This window comes from Oryctolagus cuniculus, chromosome 17 (assembly GCF_964237555.1).
Source record: "Oryctolagus cuniculus chromosome 17, mOryCun1.1, whole genome shotgun sequence".
Classification (NCBI taxonomy): Eukaryota; Metazoa; Chordata; class Mammalia; order Lagomorpha; family Leporidae; genus Oryctolagus; species Oryctolagus cuniculus.
The window spans coordinates 51,589,562-51,600,445 of NC_091448.1; positions in this window are offsets into that span (position 1 = coordinate 51,589,562).

Here is a 10,884-nt window from a genome sequence, read left to right on the forward strand (position 1 = left end):
GAACTCTGTGTGTAAATTTCTAAAGAAAATCCGGTTGCTTAGAATCTTTCTTGAGCAACCTTCACCCTTGGTTACAGTAGGCGGAGTGAAGGTTCTGCTGTGTGTGACACGGGTCCTTTTCTTTTCATTTTTTTTTTAAGATTTATTTATTTATTTGAAAGAGTTACACAGAGAGGAGAGGCAGAGAGAGAGAGGAGGGGGGGAGGGAGGGAGAGAGGTCTTCCATCCGCTGGTTCACTGTCCAATTGGCCACAATGGCTGGAGCTGTGTCAATCCGAAGCCAGGAGCCAGGAGTTTCTTCCGGGTCTCCCACGTGGGTGCAGGGGCCCAAGGACTTGGGTCATCCTACACTGCTTTCCCAGGCCATAGCAGAGAGCTAGATCGGAAGTGGAGCAGCTGGAACTCGAACTGGCGCCCATATGGGATGCCGGCACTTCAGGCCAGGGCGTTAACCCGCTGTACCACAGTGCCAGCCCCGGGGATAAACTTAATTATAATGCCGCTGAGGGCTGGGCAGCGGTGTGCTGTGGAGAAGGGTCTGTCACACACTGGAAATGAAGGCAGTGGCCTGGTTCTCAGACTCACGCCTTTTGCCGGGTGGCCCTGGGCATGCGTTCAAGGGATCCAGACGAGGTCTCCCTGTGCTTTATCTGTACCTGGCTCAGAGGTGGAACTGACCTTGGAATGAATGATTGCCGCTTTCAGCATTGATTAGAAGTTTATCAGAATTGAGGCAAGTGGATTTCTGCCCTTTGATTTTTTATAAATTGATTATGTACTTTGATACCTCTGTGTCTTTTTTGTAAAGGTATATTTATTTATGTATTTGAAAGGCAGCATTACATAGGGTCAGAGGCAGAGAGAGAGAGGTCTTCCATAGGCTGGTTCACTCCCAACTCGCCCCAGGGCCAGAATGGGCACCCCCCATGGATGTACACAGGTACAGATGACAGTATGCAGGTTCGAGTCCTGCCCACATGGGATGCCGGCACTGCCCGCAGTGGCTTCACCCGCTACGCTGCAGCGCCGGCCCCAAGGATTTTCCCCTTTGGAGAGTAGTCTGTAAGGCCGTGCAGTGGGGCCAGGGGCCTGTGGGCCCTCAGACGTTGGTAGGACGTCTTGTGCAAGCAGTGGCAAGGCTTGCTTTCGAGAGCCGCGGCGTCTTTCCCCACTGTAGCTTCCTTGTCTGTGTGTGAGCCTCTGGTTTTAGCTGCAGCTCACCCAGAACTGATGGAGGAGGGGGGCTGAGCCCCGAGGGGCATCGGGCTGCCTCCCAGAGACCCCTGCTGTCTCCATGGGCCCCAAGCCAATGAGCTTACATTATGTGAGACCCCTGTCCAATAGGCACCCCCATAGGCGCCTCCTAAGAATACAGCTTTTTTTTTGCCTTTGTTGTTGTTGTTGTTGTTGTTGTTGACAGGTAGAGTGGACAGTGAGAGAGAGACAGAGAAAGGTCTTCCTTTTCCATTGGTTCACCCTCCAATGGCCAGCTGGCATGCTGCAGCCAGCACACCGCGCTGATCTGAAGCCAGGAGTCAGGCGCCTCTCCTGGTCTCCCATGCAGGTGCAGGGCCCAAGCACTTGGGCCATCTTCCACTGCACTCCCGGGCCATAGCAGAGAGCTGGCCTGGAAGAGGAGCAACCGGGACAGAATCTGGCTCCCTGACCGGGACTAGAACCCTGTGTGCCGGCGCCGCAGGCAGAGGATTAGCCTAGTGAGCAGTGGCACCGGCCAGAATACAGCTTTTAAGCCCTGTGCAGTTCCTGGAAGTTAGTTTCCCATCTGGGACAATCGTGTGGTCTCCCCTCGGACCACACACTTCACTGTCGCTTTGTGAAAAAAAAAAATACAGTTTTTGCTTCTTTTTTGCAAATTATTTCCCAGCTTTTTACTGCAATACTAAGCTGAGGAACAGAACCCACCCAGCTCGCTCCAGTAAGCACCCTCCCCTACAAGGGGTAAAACTGATGACCTTGAAATTGTGGCTTATGAAAGATGGGCTTCTCCATGTTTAGGTGTCAGGTGACTTCAGAGCTCTGGAGACAAATATGAGCCAACTTCACAGCAAGTCTGGGCTGCGCTCCCCTCCCCCCTAGGATGAACGCTGTGTCCCGCTTATTTCTTTTTTAAAACAATATTTATTTATCGGGCTCGGCGCTGTGGCGTAGTAGGTAAAGCTGCTGCCTGCAGTGCCAGCATCCCCTATGGGTGCCGGTTCATCTCCCAGCTGATCGTCTTCCTGTCCAGCTCTCTGCTATGGCCTGGGAAAGCAGTGGAAGATGGCCCAAGTGCTTGGGCCCCTGCACCCATGTGGAAGACCCAGAAGAAGCTCCTGGCTTCGGATCAGCACAGCTCCGGCCCTTGCAGCCAATTGGGGAGTGAACCAGCGGATAGGGAGAGTTGTCACCACATCCGGAGTTTGGACCCACCTCACTCTGCACGCTTCCGGCTTGCCACGTGATCCTTTCTCCTGCATTCTGCCAGCCGCCATGGGTCCCAGAGCCAATGCCATTCTGACTTAAGCCTCGCAAACTGTGAGCTAAGCGGCCGTGTTCTCTACAAGTTAGCTGCCCCAGGTATTTCATTCTAGGAGCAGAGTGGGCCCGCTCAGACGGGCAGCTGAGGCCCAGGGAAATCTGCACAAACTTGCTGCTGGGTTACCGCGTGTTCCAGTTACCTGATTACCAGCGGTAACCCCTTTGCCTCGTCATGTTGTCACACTTTGCTGCTCTTTGTCTAATTCAGCACGGTGATGTTCGGCTACATGTTGGGGTCTCCGCTTCCTACGATTGCTCCTGTGCCAGGTAAAACTTGCCTTATGTAAGTTTGCATGCATTTCTCCTGTTGATGTGTCTACTTAATTCTCAACCCAGGGGCTGGCATGGTGGCGCATTGGGTGGGGCCGCCGCCTGTGGTGCTGGCATCCCGTGTGGGCGCTGGTTCAAGTCCTGGCTGCTCCACTTCCGATCCAGCTCTCTGCTGTGGCCTGGGAAAGCAGTAGAAGATGGCCCAAGTCCTTGGGCTCCTGCACCCACGTGGGAGACCCAGAGGAAGTTCCTGGCTCCTGGCTTCCAGTGGGCGTAGCTCGGCTGTTTCAGCCAGTTGGGGGGGTGGACAAGTGAATGGAAGACCTCTTTCTCTCTCTCTGCCTCTCCTCTCTCTCTGTGTGGCTCTGACTTTCAAATGAATAAATGAATCTTAAAAAAAAAAATCTCAACCCAACTGAAAAAACTCTAAGAACAGAGGTAAAAGTTTGCTTCGTCTAACTTTTAGCTGGCAATTTTCTGTAAGTCTTGTGGGTTACTACGTGGTGTGATCCAAGTGCTTGTTCCTATGTAAAATCTGAGTCCTTGGTGAGCCTATGCTTTTTGGGTCAGAATTGGTGCACTTGTCTATTCACAGTTACAACTGGACAAGAAAAAACCAAGAAGCACCAAGTACATTATCTGGGCTCCACATGTAGTCTTCCGTACCCTGCCGCCTCCTATTGGTCTGCCCCAGTCACACAAAAGGATGTCTCTTTTATTTTTTAAGATTTATTTATTTTTTATTTGAACGTCAGAGTTATACAGAGAGAGGAGAGGCAGAGAGAGAGAGAGAGAGAGAGAGAGAGAGGTCTTCCATCCGGTGGTTCACTCCCCAATTGGCTGCAACAGCTGGAGCTGTGCTGATCCAAAGCCAGGAGCTTCTTCTGGGTCTCCCACATGGGTGCAGGGTCCCAAGGACTTGGGCCATCTTCTACTGCTTTCCCAGGCCACAGCAGAGAGCTGGATTGGAAGAGGAGCAGCTGGGACTCGAACTGGTTCCCAGATGGGATGCCAGTGCTTCAGGCCAGGGGATTAACCTGCTGTGCCACATAGCCGGCCCCTCTTTTTTTTTTTTTTTTTTTTTTAAGAAATTTATTTATTTATTTGAAATGCGGAGTTACAGAGAGGCAGAGGGAGAAGTCTTCCATTCACTGGCTCACTCCCCAAATGGCTGCAAAGGCCAGAGCTGTGCCGATCTGAATCCAGGAGCTTCTTCCGGGTCTCCCACATGGGTGCAGGGGTCCAAGCACTTGGGCCATATTTTTTTTTCTTTTTAAGATTTATTCATTTATTTGAAAGTTAGGGTTACAGAGAGAGAGCAGGATACAGAGAGAGGAAAAGTGAGAGGGAGAGGGAGAGGAGAGGAAGGTCTTCCATCCACTGGTTCACTCTCCAGTTGGCCAAAACGGCTGGAGCTACACTGATCCGAAGCCAGCGCCAGGAGCTTCTTCCAGGTCTCCCACACAGGTGCAGGGGCCCTAGGACTTGGGCCATCTTCTACTGCCTTCCCAGGCCACAGCAGAGAACTGGATCAGAAGTGGAGCAGCCGGGACTCCAACAGGTGTCCATGTGGGATGCAGACACTGCAGGTAGCAGCTTAAAGCTTCGCCACAGCGCCGCCCCCATGACTCCTCTTTCTTAATGCTGGTCGGTTCCTGGAGGCAAGGAGATCAAAGTGCCCAGGGTAGTTACTGTACCTTGTGCTGTGTGGGCTTTTGCTGAGTCCCTTGGCAAGGGTGTGCCTCTCTGGGGACTGGAACGTTAACCCCGCAGAGCCCAGAGTTGTGAGCATGGGAAGCGCAAGGCCTGCAGTGACCCGTGGGGAGTGACGGTCAGCAGGGCCCTCTTACTTGCCTCTTACTTCCTGGGCTCGTCCTCCGCTGGGGACGTGGAGGCATTTGCTACACCCTGAAGGGCAGCACACAACCCTTGTGGAGCATCAGCCAAGGCTTCGGGAGGCCGTGCGGATGCTTTGTCCAAGCAGCAGCTGCTGGGTGTGCGTCTGTGACACGCGACAGGGCCCCCGCGACCCCTCAGTGTGAAGGGAGTGTGTGTCGGCGAGCTTCTGGATGGTGGTGCTGGGTGAGGCTCTGGAGCAGGAAGGGCAAACTCCTGCCAGAGAGAGCGAGAGAGGGAAAGAGGGGGAGGGGGAGGGGGAGGGAGGGAGGGAGGGAGAGAGGAAGAGAGGGGGAGAGGGAGGAAGGGAGAGAGGGAGAGAGAGGGAGGAAGAGGGAGAGGGAGGGTGAGGGAGGGAGGGAGGGAGGGAGGGAGGGAGAGAGAGAGAGAGAGAGAGAGAGAAACAGACAGATTGCTCCCTGGGATGAGTCCTTGGCCCGTGCGCAACTGTGCACAGCTGTTACTCATCAGAATTGAGCCATCACTCTTGAGCTCAAAGATAAAGAGCAAAAATAGATAGCGGAGGTAAGGAGTGATGATAAAGGGCCTGAGGGCCCTCGGACGTTGGTAGGACGTCTTGAGCAAGCAGTGGCAAGGCTTGCTTTCGAGAGCCGCGGCGTCTTTCCCCACTGTAGCTTCCTTGTCTGCGTGTGAGCCTCTGGTTTTAGCTGCAGCTCACCCAGAACTGATGGAGGAGGGGGGCTGAGCCCCGAGGGGCATCGGGCTGCCTCCCAGAGACCCCTGCTGTCTCCATGGGCCCCAAGCCAATGAGCTTACATTATGTGAGACCCCTGTTCAATAGGCGCCCCCATAGGTGCCTCCTAAGAATACACTTTTTTTTTTTTTTTTTTTTTTTTTTTTGACAGGCAGAGTGGACATGAGAGAGAGAGACAGAGAGAAAGGTCTTCCTTTTCCATTGGTTCACCCCCCAAAGGCCGGCTGGCGCGCTGCAGCCTGCACACCGCGCTGATCTGAAGCCAGGAGTCAGGCGCCTCTCCTGGTCTCCCATGCAGGTGCAGGGCCCAAGCACTTGGGCCATCCTCCACTGCACTCCCTGGCCACAGCAGAGAGCTGGCCTGGAAGAGGAGCAACCGGGACAGAATCCGGTGCCCTGACCGGGACTAGAACCCGGGGTGCTGGCGCTGCAGACGGAGGATTAGCCTAGTGAGCCACGGCACCGGCCAGAATACAGCTTTTAAGCCCTGTGCAGTTCCTGGAAGTCAGTTTCCCATCTGGGACAATCGTGTGGTCTCCCCTCGGACCACACACTTCACTGTCGCTTTGTGAAAAAAAAAATAGTTTTTGCTTCTTTTTTGCAAATTATTTCCCAGCTTTTTACTGCAATACTAAGCTGAGGAACAGAACCCACCCAGCTCTCTCCAGTAAGCACCCTCCCCTACAAGGGGTAAAACTGATGACCTTGAAATTGTGGCTTATGAAAGATGGGCTTCTCCATGTTTAGGTGTCAGGTGACTTCAGAGCTCTGGAGACAAATATGAGCAAACTTCACAGCAAGTCCGGGCTGTGCTCCCCTCCCCCCAAGGATGAATGCTGTGTCCCACTTATTTCTTTTTTAAAAAAACCTTTATTTATTTATTATTTGAAAGGCAGAGTTGCAGAGAGACAGAGAGAGGTCTTCCATCTGGTAGTTCACTCCCCAGATCGCTGCAATGGCCGGAGCTGTTGCAGATCCGATCCAGGAGCCAGGAGCTTCTTCCAGGTCTCCCACGCGGGTGCAGGAGCCCAAGCACTTGGCCATCTTCCACTGCTTTCCCAGGCCATAGCAGAGAGCTGGATTGGAAGTGGAGCAGCTCAGACTCGAACCGGCGTCCATAAGGGATGGCGGTGCTGCAGGGTGGGGCTTTAACCTTCTGTGCTACAGCACCGGCCCAAAACCACCTTCCTTTTGCCTTGGTTGTCAGCCCTGGAAAATCCCTTTCCATAAACACTTTTTTTTTTTTTTTTTTTTTTTTTTTTTACTGCGGTAAAGAGGCACATTCTAAACTCCACCCAGGATGTGACGTTCTCTGCCAGATGTGCATTTACAGCCGGGACCCTGGGGCTCCATCCTGGTGAGGAGTGGGCTGGAGGGCAGCTGTTACCTTCTCTTCACCGTGTGGGCTCTTCCTCCAGCGGCGCGGTAACTTACAGAAGGGAGGGAGGCTTTCAGAAAGAGGGCAACAGGTTCATCCCCCAGGAAGGCCAGAGGCAAGACTCCCCTTCCTCGCTGGCCGCTGACCTGCAGAATTTCACCTGACGGGGGTAGTCCAAAGATGAAGTCTCTGGGCGTTCTTTTCAGGCAGGAACCCAACTGTCTAAAAAAGATAAGAGGAACGCGTGATATATAGGGGTCCCCACAGAGTTCACAGAGAGTGTGTGCTGTGCAAAAACTGTGCACGGATCGCATAACCTTCCGCACCAGAATAACTTAATTCCGCCTTCCAGGAACTTGACATACCCGAGTACCGCCGTTTTTGGTTCACATGTATGTGTGTATATAATTACTATCATTAGTCTGATACTCAGCGACCAAGGAAAGCAAAGCAGTCGAAGGCGGGCAGCAGGCAGCGTGGGCTCTAAGAAGTAGAGCGTCCATGGCGGTGCCCACACTTGGCGAAAGCCACTGGCGCAAGCTGCGGTTGCTGGCAGCTCCTGGCTTGGTTTGCTACCCAATGGCTTCGCTCCCGTTCCATGGGTCAGCTCATCGCCCATCTGTGAATCTGTATGTCTGTCACTGGGTACACGATGACCTCCCTGGCTGTCTTCATCTCGCTCTTTAGAGTTCGTACCCCCGGGTCTGCCGTGGAGAAGGGCGGGGTGAGGCGTTTCAGAAGGGGTGGGGCACACGGTCTCTCTGGCTTCATCCTCCTGTTCTTGTTTACTCGTCTCTAGTCACACGTAAGTCAGACGTGCTCCCCTCCCCGCCCCCCTTTGCTGCCGCATCTGCATGGCTCCTGCCTGCCACTCCTTCAGGTCTGCCTCTCCTCTTTGTGTAACTCTTTCAAATAAATAAATAAATAAATCTTTAAAAAAAGATAGAAAGGCAGAGTTATAGAGAGATAGAGGCAGAGAGAGAGAGAGAGCGAGCGAGAGGGGTCCTCCATTTGCTGGTTTACTCCCCAGATGGCCACAACAGCTGAAACTGTGCTGATCCAAAGCCAGGGGCCAGGAGCTTCTTCCAGGTCTCCCATGTGGGTAACAGGGGCCCAAGCTCTTGGGCCATCTTCCAGGGCTTTCCCAGGCCATAGCAGGGAGCTGGATCAGAAGTGGAGCAGCTGAGACTTGAACCAGCGTCCACGTGGGATCCCAGAACTGCAGGCAGCGGCTTTACCTGCTACGCCACAGTGCCCCTTGCGTGCTTACACAGGCCAAATTCCCTGTCCCCCTCAAAACCTAGTTGTGCAAAGGCAAAGAGATTGGGAAATTCCAGGAATTAAGATGGGAACCTGGGGTGAACCGGAACTTGGGAACCCTAACCCCAGTCACCTCCCAGACAACACTTGCTGTGTGCTCCTCACCTGATAGAGGCCAGAGGTGCTCTTCAGAGAGCCAGCCTGGGGAGCCAAGGCCTCACTAGTGAGGACCTGGGCTTCCTAGCTGAGGCGGAGGCGGAAGGAGCTGACTGGGTCAGCAATGAAGCGCGCCGCTAAGAGAGAAAACCCCAAAGCTGGAGTGCGGTCACAGCGAGGCCAGGCAGGATCAGGGTCTCCTCCTTCGTTACTGCCACACGGAACCGCCTGATTCACACTGCACGAAGCTTTACAAGCTTCGCGTCGCCAGAGAAATCCCCAAACCTCTGAGTTCTAGGGAAGTTTCCCGGGCCCCAACCTCATCGCCAAACAGAGATGCTTGTCTGTGCGTCTTAGATGGGGCAGACGGGAGAAGGACGAGAGAGCAAGCCCTGGCGGATGTCACGATCTGTCACTGCTGCATGCAGCCTCCCTCACCTTCATGTTCACTTGGATTTGTTTTACCTCGTTGTCTTGTTTCTCCTCTTGCATTGCATAAATGCGGAGTCAGCAGCGAAAGGGTTGAGTGGTTACCCAGCTGTTCCAGAGGTGGAACTGAAAGCAGTCGTTGAGATATTGTGTTTCCAACTTCTGGGGCGGAGGGCCAGTATAGTCTGGTCGAACACTGGCGCAGCGTAGCAGGCGGAGTGGTGATGACCCCAGGAAACCTCCCTTGGGTTGTCTGGCAGTGGGGTGCCTGGAAGCAGAGCTCCCCGCTCACTTCGGCAGCTCTGGGGCCCCAAGGTCTGTGGGTGCCGGGAAGCTGGCTTCTCTCCGCAATCACTAACTGCCTAGTCCCTTGGAAGTCCCTTGTTTTTCTTGCTTATTTGCGTGGTCTGCCATTTCTGATTGGAAGCCAGAGATTGTGTACAGGGCAGTGGAGACTCAATTAGTTTATAATTTTTAAGTCTGGAAATGGATAGGCACACCTTCTCTTCTGCTAGGTCGTTAGTGAGTTTTTTTTTTCAAGTTAAACTTTATTTTGTGATCATTAGAGTCATGTGTTTGTTAAAAATAAGAGAGATTCTGTATATCCTTTATCCAGTTGCCCTTGATGCTGATATCTTCCAAAGCTACAGGAGGCACTTCAAAAAGTTCATGGGAAATGAAGTTAAAAGATTTTTATTTTCGGGGCATCCATATGAATGCTAATTCACATTCTGAACTCTCCACTTCCCATCCAGCTCCCTGCTAATGCGCCTGGGAAAGCAGCAGAGGATGGCCCAAGTGCTTGGGCCCCTGTACCCACATGGGAGACCCGGATGGAGTTCCAGGCGCCTGTGTTCAGCCTGGCACAACCCTGGTTGTTGTAGCTGTTTGGGGAGTAAACCAGCAGATGTCAGATCTCTCTGTGTCTCTCCCTCTCTCTCTGTAACTCTGCCTTTCAAATAAATAGTTTAAACATATTTTTCATGAAATTTTTGAAGATCCATGGTATGTATGGATTTCAAAAAATTCTGCACTTTCTGAACCAAAATAAACATTTAATTTCATGGCCCAAACCTTTGGAGGTGCCCTGTATAGTACATTGTGCCAACTGGAGTGATGGTATTTATACAGGCAAGGTTCAGAACCATCCCTTACCACAAAGAGCACTCAGATGTCCTTTTATGACCATGCTACAAAATTATATTTACAAAGGTATATGTGAAAATTACTTCGGAGAAAATATATTTTAATGTTATGCAAATGACCCAAAGGTGGCCCCTGCACATTTGTCCGTCTTCACAGAGGACTGAGACTTGTCACCTGGAGAGCTCTCCCCATAACACTAACTGAAAAATGTTCTGCATCCAGTAACCCTCTAATATGTAGTGTTTTTTTTTTAAGCCATTAAGATCCTGCCTGCTGGAGATCCTATATGGGTGCCAGTTCAAGTCCCGGCTGCTTCACTTCCCCTCAGCTCCCTGCTATGTGCCTGGGAAAGCAGCAGAACATGGCCCAAGTGCTTGGGCCCTGCACCCACGGGGGAGACCTGGAAGAAGCTCCTGACTTCATCCTGGCCCAGCCCTGGCGATTGCAGCCATTTGGGGAATGAACTAGTGGATGGAAGCACTCACACTTTCTCTCTCTCTCTCTCTCTATATATATATATATAATATTATATATTATATATTTAAATATAAAATATAAATATATATTATATTAGATTTATATATATATATAAATTCTGCCTTTCAAAGTCAGAGTTACGCAGAGAGAGAGAGAGAAAGAGAGGTCTTCCATCCACTGGTTCACTCCCCAAATGGCCACAATGGCCGCAGCTGCACTGATCTGAAGCCAGGAGCCAGGAGCTTCTTCCAGGTCTCCCATGCAGGTGCAGGGGCCCAAGGACTTGGGCCATCTTCTACTGTTTTCTCAGACCATAGCAGAGAGCTGGATCAGAAGTGGAGCAGCTGGGTCTCAAACCGGTGCCCATATGGGATGCTGGCACGGCAGCCTTACCTGCTATGCCACAGTGCTGGCCCCAATAAAAATTTTTTTAATTTTATTTATTTACTTGAGAGAGTTACAGGCAGAGAGGGAGAGATGGAGAGAAAGGCCTTCCATCTACTGGTTCACTCCCCAAATGGCTGCAACAGCTGGAGCTGAGCCAATCTGAAGCCAGGAGCCAGGAGCTTCTTCTGGGTCTCCCATGTGGGTACAGAGGCCCAAGCACTTGGGCCATCTT